This window comes from Chionomys nivalis, chromosome 22, assembly GCF_950005125.1.
Source record: "Chionomys nivalis chromosome 22, mChiNiv1.1, whole genome shotgun sequence".
Lineage (NCBI taxonomy): Eukaryota > Metazoa > Chordata > Mammalia > Rodentia > Cricetidae > Chionomys > Chionomys nivalis.
Window position 1 is genome coordinate 21,487,937 of NC_080107.1, and position 24,198 is coordinate 21,512,134.

General features: G+C 45.3%; 1 protein-coding gene across 7 annotated transcripts in view; it reads right to left on the reverse strand.

Moving 5' to 3' along the window:
- Positions 1-24,198, reverse strand: part of Tanc1 (tetratricopeptide repeat, ankyrin repeat and coiled-coil containing 1) — a 219,217-nt gene that overhangs the window by 189,580 nt on the left and 5,439 nt on the right. Inside the window, exon 1 of one of the 7 annotated variants that reach the window (XM_057754792.1) lies at positions 15,087-15,167. The exons of 4 other annotated variants lie outside the window; for them this stretch is intronic. The gene's annotated coding sequence lies outside the window, so the exon portion shown is untranslated. Of the gene's footprint in view, positions 1-13,407; positions 13,427-14,737; positions 14,755-15,086; positions 15,168-24,198 lie in introns of those variants that run through there. 2 more of the 7 variants (XM_057754796.1, XM_057754795.1) reach the window with 2 other exon arrangements.

The window sequence follows — 24,198 nt, forward strand, 5'->3', positions numbered from 1 at the left end:
ATATGCTTTATTGACACGTTTCATTAAAAATTCAATTAAGACTCACAAAACCACCACTTACATACGATGCTGTATATTGTCTTTCTCTAAATTCATTAGGAAACATCCCCTGCCCTTGCCTTCCCAGAACAAAGATATTCCTTTGATTGGGGCAGAGCAGGGGGTGGGAGGGGGAAGACCAAAAACAAAAGCATTACTTCCTCCTCGACAAAAACCGAAAATAGCAAAACAGCTTATAAGGAGTGCCCAGCTGGCACTGGCTTAGGTAGGGTAGGAGGCAGTTGTGTGAGCCTGAGAGGACACAGGGCAGTTTACTTTAGATGGCTGAGGCAGGGTGGACGCCAGCAACCTTCCCATGCTCTACAAGAAAGCTGAGCAAAATAATAAATCTCGGGGCTGTTTATAATCAAAGGGAGGAAAAGGAAGCAGTTATCAACAGTGGAAATTTCCTTCATTTTTCTAGTTCTACTTCTGGTATGGTTACCACACCAATTTCTCAATAGTAAGTTACGACAATTTCATTTATAGGAGATGATTTCCAAAGGGCCCAGAGAGCTGCAGATGGTACCTCGGGGGCCCATCTGTTTAAGGATGAAAGCTCAGCACACGCCATTACATCACTCTGACCTTCCTCAGTAACTTCCTATCTGACAGAATCGAGATGTCTGCGCGGTCAACAAGATATTTGTGTTTGTCTCCAGCCTCAGGCTTTGGCTCCTGATTAGTTTTTAAATCATTGTGCATCCAAACTGAATAGGGCCACTGTTCGCAGCTGGAAGGCCATCCGCTGGGCACAGCCCCAGCTCTGTGGGCTTTGGGAGTGACTGCGGTCCTCTCTGCATAACTGCAACTCATCCTCCTGCCCTTCCAGAGCTAAAGCTGCTCCCCTTGGCACCCTCTTTCCCCAGGCGACCCCTGGAAAGGGAAAAAGGATGTTGGGAGGTTTTAGGCTCTCCCCAGATAAATGCTCTGGCACCACACATCCCAAACTTAGGGGTACGTTACTGCCCCAGCCCGGACTCTCACCCCACACAATGCCTCCAGCTGCTCTGACACCAGGATAACTATTATTTCCCGGACACTCAGATACCAGAGCATCCCGGTACCCACAGGCACACTTACATGACAGGCAAACATGCTCAGGTGATCACACTGCTCATCACTCTAGGACACAACCACAACAGCTGCATCCTCTATAACTTTTCATCTTCCCCCACTCTCTAGAGTGTGCAACCACAGACAGGTGTCAACTATGAAGGGTGCAGTACCTGCTAGACAACCACCTTGGGAGGCTAGGGAAGATGAAGGGGATTAGTCGGATTGGGACGGGGACAGCATGGGGGTTCAATGAGATAGAATACAATGCATCGCAGATATGGAACTGTCATAATGAAACCCATTACTGTGTACAATTAATGTGCTAATAAAAACATTTAAAAGACAAACTTATTCTTTAAACAGGCTCGGCTGTATGAGGGGAGGCATATGCACTGATGTTTGCAGCTTTAAAGTACTTTCTAAAGTAAGGTGGATTAATGGGCAGGTATATAACGAGTCAAAAGAATGAAGTCACAGATGGAGAGTGTAGAGAATGGGGGTCACTGTCTATTCATTTCATGCTTCCCCTCATTTGAATGTCCTCATAACAAATCATCATCTGGGTGACTCCAGCACCCCACTAACATCCCTCTGCTCTAGGCTCTTGGTCCACGGTCCCAGCTACTTGTCCTCTGTCTCAATGACTCCCTCTGGTATCTTACAGTTTTCTTTATTTCCCCGTTTGTTTGTTGTTTTGTTTTCCACATTCTTAATGGTTTTGAGGAGTCCTGGTCAACTGTTTTGTTATTGTTGTTGGGGCATTTATTTATTTATTTATTTGGTTTTTCTCAAGACAGGTTTTCTCTGTAGCTTTGGAGCCTGTCCTAGAACTCATTCTCTAGACCAGGCTGTCCTCGAACTCACAGAGAACCTCTTGCCTCTGCCTCCCAAATGGTGGGATTAAACGCGTGTATCACCACCACCCAGCCTCTGGGCAAGTATTTTATACAATGTTTCTCAGTGGGTTTTGTCTGGCTTTTTCTTTTTTAATCACAAAAGTTATTTAGAAAAAAGTTTCATATAAAAATATAGATGACCCAATGCTATACCATAGTCAAAGATGCTCTTTGGGTAGGGATGTGGACTCCTCTGTTGAAGAGCCACTGTTCATAGACTCTTTCCAAGGCCTCTAATGTGATGCTGTTTCCTTGTGTGAGCACCACGCCAATGTTGTTCTGTTGCCCACTGGCTGCCGTCTCCATACATTCATCCATCACGAGATGCACAGAGGGATCAAGGGTCTGCAGTATTCCTTGTACATGTCGCCACCACTTAATTTCAATGTTAACTTCCTGTTCATAAATTTCTTCAGCTCAGGAGGGTGGGCCTAGCTTGTGGCAACTCCTCACCCGGTGGCAAAGACGCAGGCCTGTCTGACTTTTTTTTTTTTTAAATGGCTATATCGGGCTGTGGATTTGGGGAGACATCAGGTTAAGGTTCGCAACCACTGTATACTCACACTGTCACAGGATGGCTAACCACCACCAGGTTAGTTTTGACTGCTCAGCTAAGAGACCGCTGCTGTACACTCACTTCTCCCTTCCCACACTCTACCCCTGAGAAGAGTCACCAACTCAGCCTCAGTATACCCTCAGTGAGCTGCAGGAAGTGCAGACTTCAGCCCTAGGCTCCTGAAGGAAAAGTCTACAAAAACTATTTGAAATTCTTCTATAAGAAAGATATTTCCTGTCTTAGCATAAGTTTCATGCCATGTGAATACACATATTATGCTCTGGATTTATTATGCAGAAGCACACTATTTATTCTGTTGCTAAAGTTAGCTCTGGATACCAAGAGCTCCTTGAGGTTGGCTCCTTCCTCCCTTCGACATGCCCACATCCTTTGTTTTGTGAGCACTTCCTTATTTTCTGGCCACACAAGATGCTCCAGGTCTATAATTACACATCCAAGGAGTCCGGGTCAATGGAGAACGGTACCCGTAGGGTGAAGATACGGGTGTGCTTGATGCTATCATATATCATGGCTGCTAGGCCCTCATCATTCCTGTGTGTGTACCAGCCCAATGATCAGTACTGAGCTAAACCCAAGTCCACACCTAGATCTCCAACTCTCATCTCACCAGACAATGAACATCGCAGCCTGCTTCCTTGCTTACTGTAACATCCCATAATCCATGCATGTGTAACCGAACCCCAGAACTGCTAACCCATACCCCACATAACTTCACCAACTATAGTACAATGTATTTTCCTTTAGATTTATACTCAAAACACCATTCTTCAAAGTGAACTAGGTCCCTATGCCTGGTGTCCCAACCTTCAGGATCACAGTCATAGCCAGACTCTCCCAGCATAGTCTGCTCACCAACACACACAGCCCACATTCACAGAGAGCTACTGTCCAGGGTCTGAGCTGAACACACTGACATTCTCTCATGCCTAACCTAACTAAAGTGCTTGTGTACAGCCCATGAAACACTCCTGGAGACACACATGTTGTGCTTTACCCTCAATGCTATGACTCTTAGACCTGGGCGGATCACCCGGCGCCTAGCTCAGTTCTGGAACACAGAGATTGCGCAGATATTAGAAAGATTAACAAGCTATAAAGATTTAGTCATTTTATGTTCATTTAAAGCAGTTTAATGGTTGGAAGATATCCAATAAAATTTGAAGGGCAGTTTTCATCACAATGTTACCTAAAATTCAGGAATAATAGTTATAAATTTAAAGCTATTCCTAACAGACTAAAAAGCAAATTACACACAACTATTGGGAACCATTAGTATATTGGTATGTGATAAAAATATACCACACTTGTGTATTAAAAAAATATGTAGCCAAATAACAAAAAAAGAATGGCATACCACTTAGCATATGTCTGTGGAAAGAAAAACATTGAAGGACACATACTGAGTTATTTTTATGCTCCTTATTTTCCTTCTCTTTAAATTAAAATTAAGGAGCCTGTTTGCTATGTGGAAAACCATACAGGAGATTCTTCTAAGATATGGAGTATTGATCTCTACAAAGAATAAAACCAGCTCAGTGTTGCACGCCTTTAATCCCAGCACCCAGGAGGCAGAGGCAGGTGGATCTCTGTGAGTTTGACACCATCCTGGTCTACACAGCAAGTTCCATGCCAGTCTGGCTTCATAGAAAGACCCTGTCTCAAAAATAAAGGGGGGGGGGCAGGGACAAATGGAATCAGCAGCTGTGCCCTGAACTCCAAACAGTCTCCAGAGCAAGGCTAGACAGAGGCATGGAACAAAGAGTAAAGGTCCAAGGGGCGTACATGAAGGTCCGCTGTCACCAGGAGGAACAGGGCAGGAGTGCAATATTCTTCCTATAGAGAGTAAGGGCAGAACTGGGGGCTGCCTGCAGAGTATCCAAAGACACGTGGAGTTTAAAGGACAGGAAAGATTTAGATGAAGGCAGGGAAGGGAAGTATTCCTCGGCCTAGAAGATGTCTCATTATCCACTCCATGAGAACCCAAGAGGTTCCTGGGCGGGAACATCAACAATGGGTCCTTCACCTGCCTCCTGGCCATGCCCTGGGAGGAAAAAGATTACCTGTGGGTATCTGCCTCCAGCGGAGCTAATAAAGCTCAAGTGGCTGATACTGGGATTAAAATTTTTACACCGGAATTTACACCCCGCCTCTACAAAATGTGCTTTGTACCAGAAACTGCCCCGGTACACAGGAACCTTCCATTCTGCTGAAGGCTTAAGGGGAGCCAAGCCTAACACTTTCAATCGCTTTCAGTGCACAGCACTGAGCCCAGTAGACAGCTACCTCTAGTCCCAGATCACATAAGGCTGGACAGAAATACAGGCCGACCTCATACAGACATGCTGTGCCACCAACATAGGGAAGCTATGGAGTTATGAGGGCTTGGGAAGAAGTTGTATGTGCCGAACAAGGCAGCATGTGTTACACGTGACATCTCTTTCTCCTCACAACCAGCGAGGAAAGGCCCAGTCAACACACACCCACTCACAGCTCAATGGCAGAATCTTTACCTAGAATGTGCAAAGCCTTGAGTTCAATGCTCCCAGCACCCAGATGACAGCTCACAACTGCCAGTAACTCTAGTTCCAAGGGATAAGACACCCTGTTCTGACTCCCAAGGGTTCTCAAATGCTCTCAGTACAGGTATAACCATGCAGGCACATACACAGGTAGAAATAAAGCTTTAAAAAAATATCAGATCTATTCCTTCTTCCAGAAGTATTCTTTTTCCCCTCAAATAAGTTATACATAATACCAAGATCTCAGGATTAAAATCTGAAGCATAGCTAAGCATGGCGGTGCATACCTGTAATCCCAGCACTCAAGAGGTAGAAACGGGAGGATCAGGAGCTACACGGAAGAGTTCAAAAATGGATGCATCCTATCTCAAAAAAAAAAAAAAAAATCAAGAAATAGCCAAAAATAATATTCTCCATTCCCAAAGCACTAAAGACAAGGGCAGGGGGAATGCAAGTTCCAGGCCAGACTGAACTATACAAGACCCTGTATCAAAGGAAAAATCTCAACTTGAAGCAGACACTGAGCTCCTGCTTCCTCTCTCCGGGGAGGGTTAACCTAGTCTGTACTCCAAACATCACTCCCTTCCCTTGCCTTCCCGTCCACCTCTGCCATACCCTACTAAAGACTCTGCTCCTCATCTAATTGCAGAAATAATTAAAATAACTTTCTTGATCTACAAACCATAAAATAAAAAAGGTTAGGCCAGCTTCTGCCAGTTTATAATTGCTGATGTTCTGAGACAGAATCTCTCTGGCTAAAATTAGATCTGTGTAGTACAGGCTCTGCCTGTGCCAATGGGAAAGTTTCTGACATTAAAATGACTTCATCTTTTACACATTCGTTACATGACAGAGAATGATACTGCTGTGAGGCTCAGGAGGCGCCTCCCCAAAACACGGCTTCAGAAGACTACCATAAGACACCTCTTCACATGTCCCGAGCTGTCCTTCAGAAAGGAAATGGACATCTAAACAGGACATGTCCGTTAGTAAGAAAGCTGCTCCCAACAGCTATCTTTACACCAGAGGCTTTATCTGCATTAGAAGGTAGTCTCCATCCACCCTGAGGCGGCTTCTGCCACCCACTAGAAGCCTCCATGCCTACAATGCTACATGAGCATCAATGACCTCACTCCTCTCTTGCTGTGAGACACTCTTACGCTCATACACATAACGTGGCTGTCCCCTATTAACTTGTTCTGTGTTAGCTTGATGTGTATATAGTCCAGCCGAAGAATCTAGGTGGGTGAAGAGATGACAAGCTCCCTTCCCTGCACTTTCAGGCACTCAAAGATACCCCAACACCATCTGTCACAGCTGAGTGTCCTATCCACACTCAGGACAACAAGGCGATCCTAAAAAAGGGCATTGAAAATTAACATTTAAAATTTAGTAATAAATTTTCAGGTGAAACTTGGGAAGAAAAAATGTTGGTTGGTTGAAACAGAGTCTCACTCTGTAGCCCAGACTAGCCTCAAATTCAGAAATCCACCTGACTCGGCCTCCTTGGTACTGGGACTAAAGGTGTACACCACCATTCCTGGCTAGGTTTATTTTTTTAAGACTGAGGGAAAAAGTGTTTTGTGCTTATTAAAATAAAATATAGAGGCCGGGCGGTGGTGGCGCACGCCTTTAATCCCAGCACTCGGGAGGCAGAGGCAGGTGGATCTCTGGTGAGTTCAAGACCAGCCTGGTCTACAAGAGCTAGTTCCAGGACAGGCTCCAAAACCACAGAGAAACCCTGTCTCAAAAAACCCAAAAAAAAAAAAAAATAGAATTATGGAATGTGTAAGTGACGACGAACAGTACAAAATGCTTTTTTAAAAGAAAAACTATTCAATCATGCCAACCAAATATCCAGATTCTTTCTCTGTCTCTATCTGTGTGTGTGTGGGCATGCTCAAATGGGCAATATCTTGGCACAGTGTAAATATGTAACAGATACACAATGCAAGACCTAGTAAGATGACTCAACAGGTGAAGTCACCTGCTGCTAAGCCTGACAACCTGTTTGATCCCCAAGACCCACATGGTAGAAGGAGAGGCCCTGATACAGGCCAGGTCACCCTTTGGCCTCCACACGCCTGCTGTGGCACTCACACGCATGCACTCACCCACACAAAAAAATAAATACAATTTTAAAAAGATATGTAATGCATTCTTTTAAAAAATAAATGTGATGGTGTCATTTAATAACCCCCCTTCTCCAATGGATACTTCCAAAGAGCCCCAACAGATACAAAAAACCTCAGCACCGAAGTCTACCCATTTTCTTTCCCCTAACACACACACAGTCCCCTATTATAAATTAGTCACAGTAAATGATTAACAACCATAACTAACAATAAAACAATTACAACACTACAATAAAAGTTTGTAAATGTGTCTGCCCCTCTTGAACAAATCAAGGTAAATACCAGGCATTTCGGTTGATGGTGCACTTCTGAACCACAGAAAGTAGAATGGCGGATGGGTGGGACGCCCACATGGATCAAGCTGGGAGCTGCGGCTTTTTACCTCAACAGTACACAGAAGACACCTGCCCTGTCAGTCCATTGGGACTCCTCTGTCACTCAGGGCAAATGACCAACTGTGGTGCCTATTTAACAAACATGCTGACCACCAGGCTCACTCAGTACCTGTGGCTCCTCTCACTCAGCCCTCTCTCCCGCCCCAACCCTAAACCTCTCCAGCCCAAGGCCTTGGCTTCCCTTTCCCCCAGCTTCTTATTCCTATAAAAACTGGCCATTTTGGTGGTGCATTCTCTTGGTTCTTTCTTTCTGTCCTCTTGGTTCCCTCCCTCCCTCTCCCTGCTCTCTTCACCCTCTGGGCTATGTCTTCCTCTCTTCTCCACTCCCACTCTGCCCCAAACTCCACCTACTCTCATGGCCCAGTTTTGTCTAGACCCTTCCCCTCACGTCTACAATAAAAATCTTCCCCTCAACCATCCCTAGGAGAGGTTATGTCCCTGTTCTCATTCTCTCCCCCTGGACAGAGTCACCTTCTTGTTTTAGCTTACGGTCACGGTGATACAATGCTTACCAAAAGCAACTTGAGGGGGGAAAGGGTTCACTTCACTTCCAGCATACAGTCCATGGTTGAGGGATGCTGGGCAGGGAGCTCGAGGCAGGAACTAGAGCAAGGACGGTGGAGGAACGAAGCTTACTCCCAAGCCTTCAGGCTCATCTTCAGCTACCCTTCTTAGAGAGCTCAGCCCTTCTGCCCAGGGAGAGCTGGGTCCTCCTACATCAACCAGCAATCAAGAAAACGTCCCACAAACCGATCTGATACAGACAATTCCTCAACTGAGGGCCCTTCTTCCCAGAAATGCCAAGTTAATAACCAAGACTAGCCATCCTACTACTAGTAAAATCTTTTAGTTACCATGACGGTCGAGCATTGCACCGTATGGGTGACATGTTTCTCCTCCAACTCTGTTCTGGAAATGAACATTTCCCCCGACTTTTTGGTACTAAATCATGTGGTAACCATCTACGTGATACAACTGTGTGCACTTGTACAATTATGTCATTCTAGAACCAGGATTTCCATTTCACATGAATACATATCGACAGACTGCCTGCAGAACTGTCCCCACTGGTCCCTCCCAACACTGGAAGACAGCTCTCATGTTCCCAGAGCCCTACTAACATGGGAAATCATTTTAATCAACGATTTCTTTTCATTAGTATTCAGTGAGCACCATCCAGATGCCAGGTCCCGCCTGAAAAGCTCTCCAGTTCCAGGACTGGCTCGAACGAGGACACTCGCTATAGGCTCAAGTATTTGAACACTTGGTCCCTACTGGGAGATGCTATTTGGGGAGGCTTGGGAAGAATGGCCTTATTGGAGGAAGTATGTCACTGGAGGGGGACTTTGAGAGTCTAAAGCCCTTTGCAGTTGTTCCCTCTGCCCTGAGCTAGCAGCTCACAGATGCAGGCTCGCAGCATCCTGCTCCAGCCACCATGCCTCTACTCTGCCATCACCAACCCTTAATCTCTGCAATCACAAGCAAAAATATCATCGTTCTTTCTTAGGTTGCATTAGTCAAGGCCGTGACATCTGACCACAGCAACAGAAAATTGACTACCACGGTCCTTAGCATCCAAACTTACAAAAGTCCTATGCAAACAGGTGCCCCAAATACATTACACCTGTGTAACCTATCACGGCACTCTGGGACGGTAAGGTTCAAGGTCAACCTTGCTGCTGGAGCAGCGTGAGCCCAGTTCAGGAGCAGCAGAACACAAGACAGCTCTTAAGCGTCTCACAAATGATCCTCCATGCTGAATCATGCTGAACCACAGTAAAACCTCTGGTTTCGAGGACAATGGGAGGCTGCTGGGCTAGAGGTCAGCAGAATGCTTGAGTCCAGCATCTTGCAGGTAACTGTTTTTCCGAATCTCCTCTTGGCTGAAACGGCCCAAAATATCCACCACCCCCACCTTACAGTGTCTATAAAGCCTAAAACGAGCATCTATTCTTTCAAGAGTGCCTGCTGAGATCTTTCTCTGTGCCCTGATTCTGAAGGCAAAGAGGCCATGCCAGCCCCAAGCACCTAGAGAGAGAGAAGAGCAACACAGCCAAAACCAACCGGGATACAATAGAAGCGGGAGGGGAGTGGGGTGTAAGTGAGGACCCAGACACTGAAAACACCTGGAAAAATCCATGAAGCCCCTAAGTCACACAAAGTGAGACAAAAGCCCCTAAGTCACACAAACTGGCCACAACTGTGTTCCTAAAGACACATGGAGGCTAGAAGCGAAGGAAGTCATGGCCGCTGCCTTAAACACATAACGGTATTCTTTTCTCCCCTTTCCCAAACTTTACCGAGCATCATTTAACATTTATCATTCTTAAAATATTTTAATTGCTGCGAGCACAGATGGAGGCGTGATTAATTCTGACTGAAATAATATATGTGAAAGGTGGGAACTCTAAACCCCCCATGAATGGTATTATTGTCAGAGCATGAAGTAACCTAGAATTATGCATAATAGCATCACAGACTGCAGCACGGGTTATTTTTGTGTTCTGCTCTTGGTTTCCAGCTCACCTGATAATGTACACCATTAATCATTTCTTTACAGTATTTCCTCTAAACGTCTAAAAAAAATACAGTTGTATAGTACAAAGGGCCCTGTAAAGGCAAGGCTTCCTCCCGCCCCAGACTCTTGACTTTTGGGTTGTCTTATTAAATAGTAAACTCTACGTTTACGTTTTAACCAGAAGTTTACACGTAGGTATTATTAACATTTCATCGTGGTACTGCATCTGAACCCCTAAGCTGTTTCTCATCTCTAGTCCTGACTTCTTTTTTCCACTGTGCTTCTAAAGCCTGTGGCCAACATCCAGCGTCTCATGAACTCCACCTAGACCCCCACGGGTACCTTAGTGTTACATGCCCCAAACTCATGCTCCCAGCAAGGAGAATCTGTCCTACACCTGCATCCTTCTCTCGCACTGTGGTCCTCCCCTTCACCATTATTTATACTGAAATCTTGAACAATACTCTAAACGGCTCCTACTTCCTCCCCCTATATACCTATCAATCAAGTGCCCCACTCCTAGCCAAGACCAAGTTACTACGTAACCATACAAGAGTCTCACTGGCTTCCAGGCCTCCCTCCTGTGCTTCCTAAATCTTTGCCCCTTCCTACCTTCAATCTACACAAACACAAATTTAAGCAAGTCCCTTCTCGTAAGCCCTTCAAAGAGTCCATCACCTACGGAGCCACGTTTCAGTTCTTCAACAAGGTCCATGAGGCCCATGGTGGCTCTCAGGGCTCCTGTCTCAAAGACTGCCTTCCTCCAACAACCTACCTGCCCCTCTCAAACTGCGTATAGCTCTGAATAGTCCCGCCCTTACGACAACCCACCTGGAAGGTCTAATCTTAATTCGACACACCTGGGAAGAGTGACCCTTGCTTTCATCAGATTGGCCTGTGGGAGCGTGTCTTCGGGGTATTTTTCTTGATTGACGTAGAAGGGTCAAGCTATCACTAGGGTACCTAGGCAGGTAAGTTCAGTTGAATAAGAGTTTGCCGTTGATTTGAGAGTAGGGCAGCCTAATAGTGAAGTAGACAACTGAGCGGTTGTAGCCTGTGATGGTGGGGGTAGCGCCCTGGGCCACCCAAAGGTGTACATAAACCCGGACAAAGAAAGCAAAATGGTGATGTCTGGCAACTATGACCTGCACTTCAAGCCAGCACCATCACCAGTTTGGCTCATCCCTGTCCTTTGACATCCACGGAGACTCTCCCACATTAGGTGTGTTAACGTGAGGCTGTGGCTCTGAGTGAAAAGGTGCCCTCTATTATGAATAAAAGATGCTGCCACCATTAAAAGATGTTTTTAACAGCAGCTGAACGTGAGTCTGCGGACAGACGAGATGCACCCTTCCTCTGGGGCTTCAGCGTCAAGCTCCTGCCTCGGGCTCCTGCTCTGGCTCTCCTCCATGGTGGCTGTAACCTGTAAAACGAAATAAACCCTTCCTTCCTCAAGCTGCTTCTGGTCATGCTATGTACTACAGCAGCAGGGAAGCAGACTCAGCTCTTAGTCCAGCCAAAGACGGCTTCAGTACAAACTTGATAAGTTTCAAACAATCTGCCAAGCCCTGGTTAGAGGAGTGGCCCTATGCTCTGCTCCAACTCGGCCTGGGTCTTGGCACTTAACCTCCAATGTGCATGCATGTTGGCCTCGCCCACAGGTGTTAGGTTCTTCCAAGCAAGAGACCACATCTTCAGCCTTGTGGCACTTCCTAGCACCTACTATGCACCAAAACCTATTCCAGGTGTCCTGGATGAATAGTTCCCATCAGGACAGTGATGCCCTGTTATAGATGAAGACTGAGGCTCCAATATAAGAAACATCTGAGCCAGGCGGTGGTGGCGCATGCCTTTAATCCCAGCACTCGGGAGGCAGAGGCAGGCGGATCTCTGGGAGTCCGAGGCCAGCCTGGTCTGCAAGAGCTAGTTCCGGGACAGGCACCAAAGCTACAGAGAAACCCTGTCTCGAAAAACCAAAAAAAAAAAAAAAAAAAAAAAAACATCTGCCAGGGCATTAAGTGATGCTAAACTCGAGTCCAAGTCTATGTAACGCCACAATCATCACTCCTTACATTTTATCGTTCCCTTGTGTATTTAGGAGCTTGAAATGTAAAGTCCTGAAAATACGGATGAGTTCACATTATGGGAAATCTAAGTATATGCCCCCCAAATGTCAGTCTGAAGCCATCCAGAAACGACAGTGAAACAGAAAGCATATTGTGAACAAATTTTGTAGCCAGCCCCCACCCCTGCTTTTAGCATATTCAGACAAGGGCTGTGGGGAGGGCAGTTCAAAACCCAAAGGGCACGCCATCTTCAGCAGCTGCTTAACCCACCAGTCAGCTCTCCCTATGAACAGTCCTTCATTTCCCAACTCTTCCTCCCCACACCCCAACTCCACAGCATCTGTAGGCCCATAGCACTCACTGTGAAGGACCTCAGAACCAGAACCCATCAGGATTTAAAAGTGGATCCCTTTGGAAGAGACACAGCAATTCCTGCTATTGGAGAGGACATGGCAGAAATGGGCAGAGCAAGAACGGAGAGTTAGTGCCACAAGGGCAGGGGTAGGGTAGGGTCAGGGTTCATGGTCATCTACAAAACAGGCACAGTGGGTGAGAATGCTAAGGTCCTGGGGGGGCCAAATTAAACGTTTTAAGAATAAGCACTTGGAGCCGAGTGGTGGTGGTGCATGTCTTTAATCCCAGCACTTGGGAGGCAGAGACGGGCAGATTTCTGAGTTCAACGCCAGCCTGGTCTATAGAGTAAGCTCCAGGGCAGGCTCCAAAGCTACAAAAGGGGGGAGGACAGCTACAACTGTCTCGAAATACAACAACAACAACAAGAAAGAATAAACTCTTGGCCCCAAGTAGATTTTTCAACTAGTATCTTCTAACTGAATGAGCAACCACACAAAGCTTCTACCTGTCTTCTACCAGTCAGAATGGAAACTAAGGAGCTGGGAGCTGAGAAACCCTGTCATCGAGACAGAAAGTTAGAAGGCTCATCTCCCTCCCCAGCATGAGAAAAATGATCAAGAAATTGGTCTGACCTCCAAGAGTTAATGGAAAACTTGCTGGTTAGGAGGACCAAAGAAGCAACCATCACTGTGGGCAGCCAGGTCCCAGCGAAAGACAAAAACAAAACATACAGACCCACTATCAATTCCAAGCAAGCAGAGCCACACCCAAATCAGAGACTTCTTCCCTACTGTGGAGGAGGCACAGAAGGTAGCAAGGAACAGCAGCACACAGTCAGTCCATACTCACCGCCAGCAGAACAAGCAGGCTCTCGGAGTAAGGGAGACAGATACCCAGCCAGCCTCCGCTGCCCCCCGACATTAAACTGAAGTCTAGGCCCTCACCACACTCCATTCCCAAAACAAACTTCAGAAGCAGCCACACCCCAGATCCCCAGAGAGCAAGCTCCAGGAAGCTGTGCAATCTGCTCAGGTCACTGGGACCAAGGCACTGGGTTGGGACCTTACACAGTCGCCTGGCTTCAAAGCCTCAGTCTGGCAGAGTCGCACATGACAAGTAGGGCAGGGACTGGATGTCCCTCGTTATAAGCCAATGTATAATGAGAGATGACTTGACTTTAAAACTCAGATTTCAAAGAGTCGAGTGCTTTTTTGTTACTCTGGGGGAAGAAGAGACTGAAATCAGTGGATTCAGGGCCTTGTTGTCATGCTACAAGCGTTCTTTAGTCTTACCTCTGTTGAGTCCGGAACAACCTAGGCCATTCCTGGGCAAATGAATAACCCAGAATATATAACACTCCTCATTCTCTCCTTTCCATGATTCCAAACCTCCAGCTTTTTCTCCTTTTTCCCCGAGATACGGGCTCACCATGTAGCTGTGGACAGCCTGGCACGTACTCTGTAGACCAGGATGGCCTCCAACTCACAGAGATCTACCTACTTCTCTGTCTCCCAAAGTTCTAGAATTCAAGGCCTATGCCACCAATACTCAGCTTCAACCTCTCTTCTGTAAGTATGAAAAACAGGAATCTCATTTCCTAGAAATCTTTTGCTGAAAGTCCACTGAAAGGGCAAAGCAAATTCTGATTTTGAGGGCTCGCTGCTCTTGACTGTTAATCCAAATAACTTTTTTAAAAGAGCAACCTTGGCAAAATTCCACATAAATGCACACAAGATCATAAAAATAAATCATTTTCCTAGGTGATTATTTTCTTAAAACCAAAAATCAACACCATATGGTTTAAGGGGCTACAAAAAGTTCCTGAAATAGAAGTTGGGGAGATGGTTCAGTCAGTCAGTCAGGAAATGGGGAGACCAAGGTAGTTGTGGGGAGCTTACTGGCCCCCAGACTAGCCAAATCCACAAGCTCCAATTTCAGTGAGGGACTGTCTCAAGGTTCCTTACCAGGTTAGGGGTGCTTAAAGGAAAAGTAACTAAGAAAGAAGCATAAACTGTGCTCCCCTCGAGTCTGAGCTTCCTAGAAATCAGAAGGGGTATTTCATCAAATTCTCAAATGGACAGTTTTCCAAAAAATCCAGACTCACAGCAACCAATGGAAGCCAGCTATATCATCTAGAGCAGACACGGGCACACAAAAGAAAGGCTTTGCCTGGCCCTACCCAGTCCTCTTGCGGCACTGTGCTGCTTCCCTGTTGATGTCCCAGCTGACTCCTCTGCTGAGTTCCTATTTGCGGACTCCACACTGCCCAGTCCACGGGCTCCTGAAATAAACAAGCTGCATCCTGAAAACCCGGTTTGCAGAACAGTGTTCTTGGAAACCCTGTTCTAAGAGGACAGGCACATAGGGCAGCAGCCTCTGTTTAAATCCTGACTGGCCCGGGTGGCCCCTTGATGAACACTCCACAAGCTGATAGGCACTCAGCTGTCATCCGTTCTCATTCTCCGGCCTTAAATGTCACCTCTCACCTGACCTACTTCAAAAGCCTAACGGAGTGCCCTGACACCCACCTGTCTCCACGCCAGCCTCCTTTCCTCCAACACCACCGCTGCCAAGGCTTTGCTCCAAAGCAGATCTGATTACATCACCTCCCAGCTGAAAGGCCTTTGACAGCTATCGCTTGCACGCGGGAGCAAGTCCACACTTCTTAGCCTGGCATGCAAGGCCTCTGCAATCTGGTTCTCTCCTCCCAGCCCCTCCATCCAAATGCCAGGCACCGTCTGTTCTAGAACAAACCCCCGAGCATGACTTGTTTTCATGCCTCCCAGCCTCTGCTCATTGTGCTTCCTGCATCCAGAAAGCACTCCCTCCCACCTGGCAAAATCCCACACAGGCCTCACCTCCTCCCTCTGCTCCCCGAAGCCAGTCCAGAACCAACCACTCCTCTTCCACCTCCTCCCTTTCTCCTGCTGCACTTGCTCCTGGTCACTTTCCCCTAGGGCCGTGTGTGCTACTGTCTCAAAGACACAAGTCTGGCCCTCAAAAGACAAGACAGCCCGCAAAAGCTAGTCATGGGCTGCAAGAGCCAATGACCATTTAACAGGGAACCCCAAGATCAGGCATGAGAAGCCCTTTATTGAGTTGTTGGTCAGGGTTATCCAAGAGACTACAAAAAAGTATAGGCTATTGCTATTATTTTTATTGCTATTGCCATTGGCTGCCCCGCCCCCGGAGGTGGAAAAGTAAGTCCCTATCACCGACGATACCATGCACTTCAGACATAGCGCCCAGCAGCCCCGGAGTTGGAGCTGCCATGGATGATCCTTCCCTGAGGACCAGCTATCATGGTACCAGAAGGCATCATGCAAGCTTACAAAGGAGGGGAGCAACCAACAGTCTTATCCAGCTATGACACATACGAACCATGTACTGGCTAATTTATGTCAACTTGACACAAGGTATAGTCACTGGGACAGAGGAAACCTCAATTAAGAAAATGCCTCTACGGATCTCTGTGAGTTCGAGGCCAGCCTGGTCTACAAGAGCTAGTTCCAGGACAGGCTCCAAAGCTACAGAGAAACCCTGTCTCGAAAAACCAAAAAAAAAAAAAAAAAAAAAAGAAAGAAAGAAAATGCCTCTAGCTGTAAGCAGACAAGCCTACAGGGCATTTTCTTAATTAGTGGTCCCTGGGAGTGGGCTCTGTGGGTAGGGCCTCCCCTGGGCTGGTGGTCTTGGTACTCTATGAAAACAGGCCGAGTAAGCCATGAGGAGCAAGCCAGTAAGCAGCACGCCTCCACAGCCTCTGCATCAGCTCCTGCCTTCTGGGTTCCTGCCCTGACCTCCTTCAGTCATGGACTCTGATGTGGAAGTGAAAGACAGACAACACCCCCAAAACACAACCTGCTTTGGGTCATGGTCTTTCGTTATAGCAGGAGGAACCCTAACTAGGGCAAACCACACCAATGACGAGCATGTCATGATGACACCTTCATAAGGACTCTGACCGTACAAAAACATCGTATCTGTGAGACTGGCTGGAGCTGCTGTTAATGAAGGAAGCAAAGGAGTCTATGAAGGTGAACTCTCTTCCTAAGTTCCACTGGCTCAGAACTCAGTCTCCATCCTTATAGAAACAGCATCTCTTTTCCATGTTGGAGACAGCAGGTATGTTGCCTCACTCCTCCTGGCCTGACTTCCAGACTGTGAAGAGGTCCCTCAGGCTTCAAGGAAATATTTAAAAAGGGAAAAATTAACAGACCTGTTAATGGGAGAAAGGGGCAAAGACCTCAAGTGCAGCTGGCCTTGGGTGCCACTGGCATACCGAGTTCACTCTCAGAGAATGGAGAGCACCTGGACAGAAAGCAATGCTGCCCCTTGTCTTTCTGCATATTCTCTTTATATGAGCTAGATCCAGTGTTAGTGGCATAAGAAAGACCCGGAGGGGCTGGAGAGATGGCTCAGTGGTTAACAACACTGGCTGTTCTTTCAGGACCTGAGTTCAATTCCCAGCATGGTGGCTCAGGCCTGTCTAACTCCAGTTACAGGGGACCTGACACCCTCACACCAACGCACATTAAAATGAAATTAGATTTTTTTTTTTAAAAAAAAAAGAAAGAAAGATCTGGAGACAAATTGCAGAAGAACCAATCTCACTAGACAAGGTCTTTTGGACACCTTGTCTGCAATGCGGCTTGTTCACCCACCACCGCCGCCTATGGCAGCTCTCTGGGGAAGCCTGCCCTCCTGGCTCGCAACTGTCCCATGCATAAACAAACACATCCACACAACTGGGGTGTGGTATGTAGAAATGCTTCATCTAAATGAAATACAATTTACTGTTCTGAACCACAGAGTAAAACACCACGAAAGTCCGAGAAGCCTCTGGTGTTCTCATAGCCTCAGTAGGTAAATGGGTTTTCATAAAAACCAGACGGCTACTTAGCGGTATTCCTAATAGTCAAGAGTAAAATGCCTCTTTTGGTCAGTCAGTCCCTTCTCTCCCATAAATCGCCACCTAAAACTACCCTGCAGGTCTGTTCAAAAGTTTCTATATGGACAGCTAATTGTGTAAAGATAACACCTTAAGAGGAGCATGAAACCAAGTTCTTATGTGGACTTCTATTAAAAACACACACAGAGAAGCTACACCGACGACGAGGTTTGTTCCAAAATAAAGAGTTTCTCTTACTGGCAAAAAAAAAAAAAAAAAAAAAAAAAAAACTACTGTTGGCATCAAAGAGTAAGTGGTAGCAACAGCCTTCCGAGGCTGTACGTATACCCAGATTTTGTGGTCCAGCAGTTCTATCTCTGAGAATGTATCCCAAGAAAATAGCCATGCACTCCTACAGATTTTTCCCTAAGTATACAATAGTCATTATAATACTCGTTATGGGAGAAAAATGTGTCAATTTAAATGCGACTGAAAGGAGGACAGTCAGTCCTGAAAAATATGAAAGAATGGTACAAAAATATAATTAAAGAGAAAGATAGATATTTCTTAAAAAAAAAAACACACACACACAAACATAAAAACATAAAATTAATACTTCCTCTCCCACCCCTGAGCTGAGGACTGAACCCCATATAGTGAATCCTCTACTGCTGAGCTACATCCTCAACCTCTTAAATGAACAGTTCTTAGAAACTCCAAGCAAACGGCTCAGTTAGTAGAGGTGCCGCCAAGCCTGACGACCCGAGTTCAATCCCTGGGGTCCACACGGTAGAGAGAGAGAACCAAGTTGTCCTCTGACCCCTGACTCTCACCCTGACACAGGCGTCCCCACACATACAAACATGCTCACACTAAGTAAGATGTAAAATAAGTAAAAATTTAATTTTTTTATCCAACAACTTACCCATCAGGTTGAACTTAAAATACAAAATGATAAGAAGACAGAAGCTGTACCTATGCGCCAAGTATGGCAGTAAGCAGTTTATAGGGTCTTACCTTTGATCCTGGCACAAACACCAAGAAACAGGCATTACTATCCTCGTTTTACAAATATGGAAATAGGTCAAATCTCCTATTATCGCTACACACAAAATAAAGGTTCACATGACTTCAAAGTCATAATCTTACAGTTGGGAGCAGAGCCCAGTAGTAGTAAGTGCATGGTCTGTGGTTTGATGCCCCACACTGGCAAAAAGAAAAAAGAGGAGCTGGGTACAATGGCACACACCCACTGCACTCAGGATGCTAATCTTGAAGGGAAAAAGAGAGAGAAAGGAGAGTATATATGTATGTTTGCAGTACAGTGTTATAGTTAAAAAATACCTACTGTGGCCAAGGCACTTTCCTTCCCAAAAGGCAGATTTTAATGTTCCTGCCAGCTAAGGGATAAAATACAAGAATGTGCGGGCAAAGGCTTATGAAGGTTGTCATTCATCATATAGAGCTACTTTATATGTGGTTAAGTTATTCCTCATTAACACACACATTCCTTTAATTTTTTCCAGACATAAAAGCACTCAAAAGGCTACAGAGGGGGGAAAAAAACTTACATGACAAATTAAATTAGCAAAGTCAGCAATGATGAAAACTTTGATTTATATATCTGCATTTACAAGATAACATGCAGATAAATTTACCACCTTAAACTTTTGCTCTTAAGTGTAATTATTAAAAACTGTATCTAGTAAAAATAGAATTGAAACTGGGAAGTTTTTGTGCATGCCTTCAATCCCAGTACTTGAAAAGCAGAGGCAGGTGGATTTCTATGAGTGCAAGGCCAACGTGGGCTACAAAGCGAGTTCCAGGACAGCCAGGACTGTTACACAGAGAAACCCTGTCTCAAAAAACCAAACTAAACAAAAAGTAATAATAATAATAAAATAAAATTATGCATTATTTCTAAACTACTGTGCAAATGAAAATTAGCCACCATACAACAGAAGTTTATCATTAATACCCAGGTACTTTGTCATTTTGAATTAAACCAAAAATGTTCAGTGCCCAAAACACCTTACTCAAAAGCCACAAGCCATACAGTGCACTATGACACCCAGGAAACCAGGCTGACTGTACAAACGCCTTTTCATCACATTTGGACCAATTCAACTTGCACCTCCTTGACATGCTAATAATAAAATCAACTTCCAAACAGATGCTAAAGTCATTATTTTATTTTAAGAAGCAACTGCTTATGAGTTACTGAACCCAAATGTTCCCAAATCATGGGGGTGCAAAGAATACACAGTCTAGGACTTATTTTTTTTCTTTTTTGCCCAAAAACTTTTATCCTGATTTTTAGCTGTGGCTTTATTAGATTTGTATTGATTTTCTGTGCATGTGTACACGCGACTGCCGTGGCTTAAGAGTACAGTCAGTTGCAGAAGGCAGTTCTCTCTCCACCACATGGGTCATTGGACTTGACAGCAGATATATTTACCCGTAAGCCATCTCACCAAACCCTGATTATACCTTCAAAACTAGCTTCCAGTTTACAGGAAATAGGGACAAAGCAACAGCATCAACACCACCACATGAAAATTATTTCAGAATATAAGATATTCTACAAGTTCTTTGCTATAGATCAAGAGGTGTAGGGGAGCAGTAAACAGTATTTTCCTGCACTAAAAAAGATTGAAGGAGCAAATGATCAACACACTGTAAAATGCAAATATTTGATTCACTCTTGGTACAAAGAAAAATAAATGTTAATAAATAACATCTAGGGGACAATAAGATAATACTGAGAGATTAACTGTTAATTTTATGTGACAATGAAATAGTGATTTTTGGTCCTTAGGTCAAAATGTATACCAAAGTTTGTGAAGCAAAATTACACATCTATCTATTTGTTGTTTGTTTTTTGAGAGAGGGTTTCCCCGTATAGCAACTCTGGCTGTCCTGGAACTAACTCTGTACACCAGGCTGGCCTTCAACTCACAGAGATCCACCTGCCTCTGCCTCCCAAGTGCTGGGATTAAAGGCGTGCTGGATTTGCTTTAAAATACTAACAAACTACTCAACCAGCATTGTTCTGTAGATAAAATATGCTTTGCAAAAAATATCTATTGCTCCATGCATTTGCAAAACAATGAATTCTCTATTTTCCCTCTAGAGATCTAGAAAGAGAATAAGACCTGAGTGTCCAAAGTTGTGACTTTTTTTTTTTTGTGACATTTTTAAAAAGACCTGGTTTGGGGCTGAGAAGACCACTCAAAACTTGCCACACAAGCTTGAATACTGGAGTTCTGAGAAACCTGGTAGGCATGGTGGCCTCCTGCAATCCGGGAGACAGACACAGGGGATCCAGGGGGCAAGCTTGCTAGCTAGACTCCTCTGAACCGGCAAGCTCTAGGTTCAGCGAGAGACCCTAAGTCACTAAAACAGAGTGATGGAAGAAGACAGCTGTGGTTAGAGTGAGAACAGCCCCCATAGGTTCTTATGTTTCACGGCTTGGGCCCCAGCTGGTGGACCTGTTGGTGAAGAACTGGGAGGTGTGGTCTTGGTGGAAAAAGCATGTCAGAAGGGCAGACTTAAAGGCTGCAAAAGCCTCCACGATCTCCAGCGCGTTCTCTTGCTTGAGATGTTGAGAGCGCTCGGCTGTTCCTGCCACCACGCTTTTGCTTCACCACCATAGTGTCTAATCCTGGAACTGTAAGCCCAATTAAAGCCTTCCTGTTTCAAGTCACCTTGGACATGTTTCATCATAGCAATAGAACGTAACTAATTCCACACTCGACATCAGCTTCAGGCCTCTATACATATTTACATGTACATCCACACACATGTGAACACACGCACACACTTAGTATGCTTTGCTTAACTCAGATTTTTGCATTTACTTAACTACAGAACCCTTTTCCCTCTGCAGTGCCCTGCGATTCCCTGAAAATTAATTTTTCATGGAATCCACTTTGGGAACTGCTGTTTGTTTAGACAAATCACCTTGTGGGAAGGTTGTCTTAAGTCACAGTCAAGAACATCAGACACAGCAGTTAGAAATAGCCCCAGCTGTGATGGGGGCAGTGAGGGACCTGAAACAAGTGGACGGTGAGTCTCGGGCTAGCCTGCACTGCAAAACTGGCCCCTGCAACACCAACAAACAAATCAATCGAACTTGCATGTCAACAATCTGAGGGCTACTTATAGCTTCTGTGTCTTCTGCATCTCTGACATGTTTTGATTTGTAAATCTCTACAATACTACAATCCACTGCAAGCTTGCCCTCCGTGAAGTTAAATTTTACTTATTCTCATCTATTTCCTTTTAATCCACAGAGGAACAATTTCAAACTCATCCAGACCATCAAACTACACTTAACTTTTCAATTTTAATCTATGTTGAGATATTTCAAAGGAATACCAACACCTCTCCCGGGAGGAGATTAAGATACCCCTAAAATCAAACATCTCCCGGGTACCACTTAGAGTTTGCCATCACTTACCTAAGGCCCTGACTCCCACCTTTATGCTGCAGCATCCTACTTATAAGCAGGTCCTTCCAATACTTGACTAAACTTCCAGAGCATCACCTGATCACACATCATCCCCACCCACTCCACAGCTAAATGTTTTACAGCCACTATCAACTACTATCTATAATTCTTCAAGAGAAGCTACACCCTGTACTACTTAGGATATGCTATCCTTTAAAATGTACAGAAACGTACTCAAAAGAAAAAAACAGAAATGGCTAACAAAGAAATATGAGACATAAGTCAACACCACAAGAATCAGATTTTATGCTTCCCCTGCCTATAGGAGGCCATTTATAATGTTCCAAACACTTTTGTATATACTCTGTCATTTGACCCTCAAAACTCTGGAGGAATCTGTTTTTCATCACAGCAGCACAAAGTATCGAGCAGAGCTCAGCTTGAAAGCAGACAGCCTGTCAACCCTCAATTAGCCTTCCTATGTAAGGAATGTCAGCTGAGCAGTGTGGAGGCCGTCAGTCCCAACAGGAATGCTCTGGCCAGTATCACAGTAGCACACGGGACAGTCTCCCAGGACTCTGCTCGGTAGTAATTACAGATGACTTCTAACCAGTCACAGGCAGTTAGGTCTTCCTGTGCATCAGTTATACACGGTGGCACATGCCTGTAATCTCGTCACTTAAAAGTTGGAGATGAAGAGATCAGGAGTTCAAGTCTAGCTGCAGCTATTTATCGAGTCTGAGGCCAGTTTGGGGTGCATGAGGTCTTGTTCTAAGAAAAAGAAAACTCGGGCTAATGGGACCGCTCAGCAGATAAAGGAGAAAAGGGGCTTGCCACAGTCTGACAACTGGAGCATGGCAATCACTGTCTTATACAATAATAAAAACTATTTTCCTCAGAGAGGTTAGAAGTCATGGGAGCTCTAGGGCAGCTGAGAAGCCACTGTGGTTTTCGGTCCCTTCAACCTTTGTATGGTGCTAGACCACTCCAGGCCTCATGCAATGCGGCAGATAAGCAAGTCATACTGGAGTCACTGACAGCTCGTGTAGCCATAGTAAATTATCTTGATGCAAAAGCAAGCTTCTCTCCATGGGGCAGGAGACACACCCTGCTTACCCATGAAGATGTGGTCAATTGAAAAGTAGTCAAAAGCAGAACTGTGACCGTTGGTGGGGCAGGGATGGCACAGGTCTTTAATCCCAACACTCTGGAAGCAGAGGTAGGCGGATCTCTGCATTCAAGGCCAGCCTAGAACTCACAGAGTGAGTTGCGGGACAGCCAGGGCTACACAGAGAAACCCTGTCTCAAAAAAACAAACAAAAAGGCAGAATTGTGGTAGGAAATAATGTGGTGCCCCCACCACCACCACCCCACGCCCCGCACCCAAGCCACCGAATCATGAATGAGCCTAAGCCTTGTCAGAATAACCAACCGAGGCCAGTTCTCATTCCGAATAAATAAACGGCGGTGGTTGGTCTATTTCACAAGAAGCAAGGGAGGCCGGGACACAGAATGTTGCCGCATGCAGAACCGTCACTGTGTGTGCAAGGTAACGAGAGAAGAACTACTCTTTCGTTTCCATGAATATTTTTAAAAATTCACACATCTAGTTCCACATCAGCAAGTACTCAATAAACATCAATAATTGATGGTATGAATCTCAAGGAATTTAGAGCAAAGCCTGGCAGTTGAGAGGGGATCATAAGAGACTGTGTGGGAGCCATGACCAGCCCGAATTTCTTAGAAGTAATTCAATACCCCCTTACACAAATGGCTATACGCACAGAGACTTAATCCCTGGAGAATGTGGACAAGTCTCTGCTTTCCAGACTACAGGCGCATACGTCATAAAGACATTAAGAATGTTGACATGCTTTTGCCATTTGGGTATGTTTTTAAGCCCAGCCAATACCACCTCTAGAAATCATCTATGCTGTGCTGGGCAGCTCTCTTTGTTTTCCTATTCCCCGCCTCTTCCCTCCACAATAACCTCTTCTGTGGGACACTGTCGCCCACGGTTCCATCTTGTGGGTTTAATAGGGTCTGCCAACTGGAACTCTTCTTTGGCCAATCTGGGTTCTTTCACACTTAGGTTGGCACTAAAGGCAAAGAGGTGGCGGCTTCTTGATGCTATGAGGTTTTGGAGCCACCATGGGGCCAAAGGCTGAGCTAGGATACAGTGACTTAACAATACATGCATCCTAACTGGGACAAAGAGCTCCAACAGTCTCAAGGGAGATTTCTGTCCAAAGACATCAAAGGTCAAAATGGATTACCTGGTTACGGTAACATATGCAGT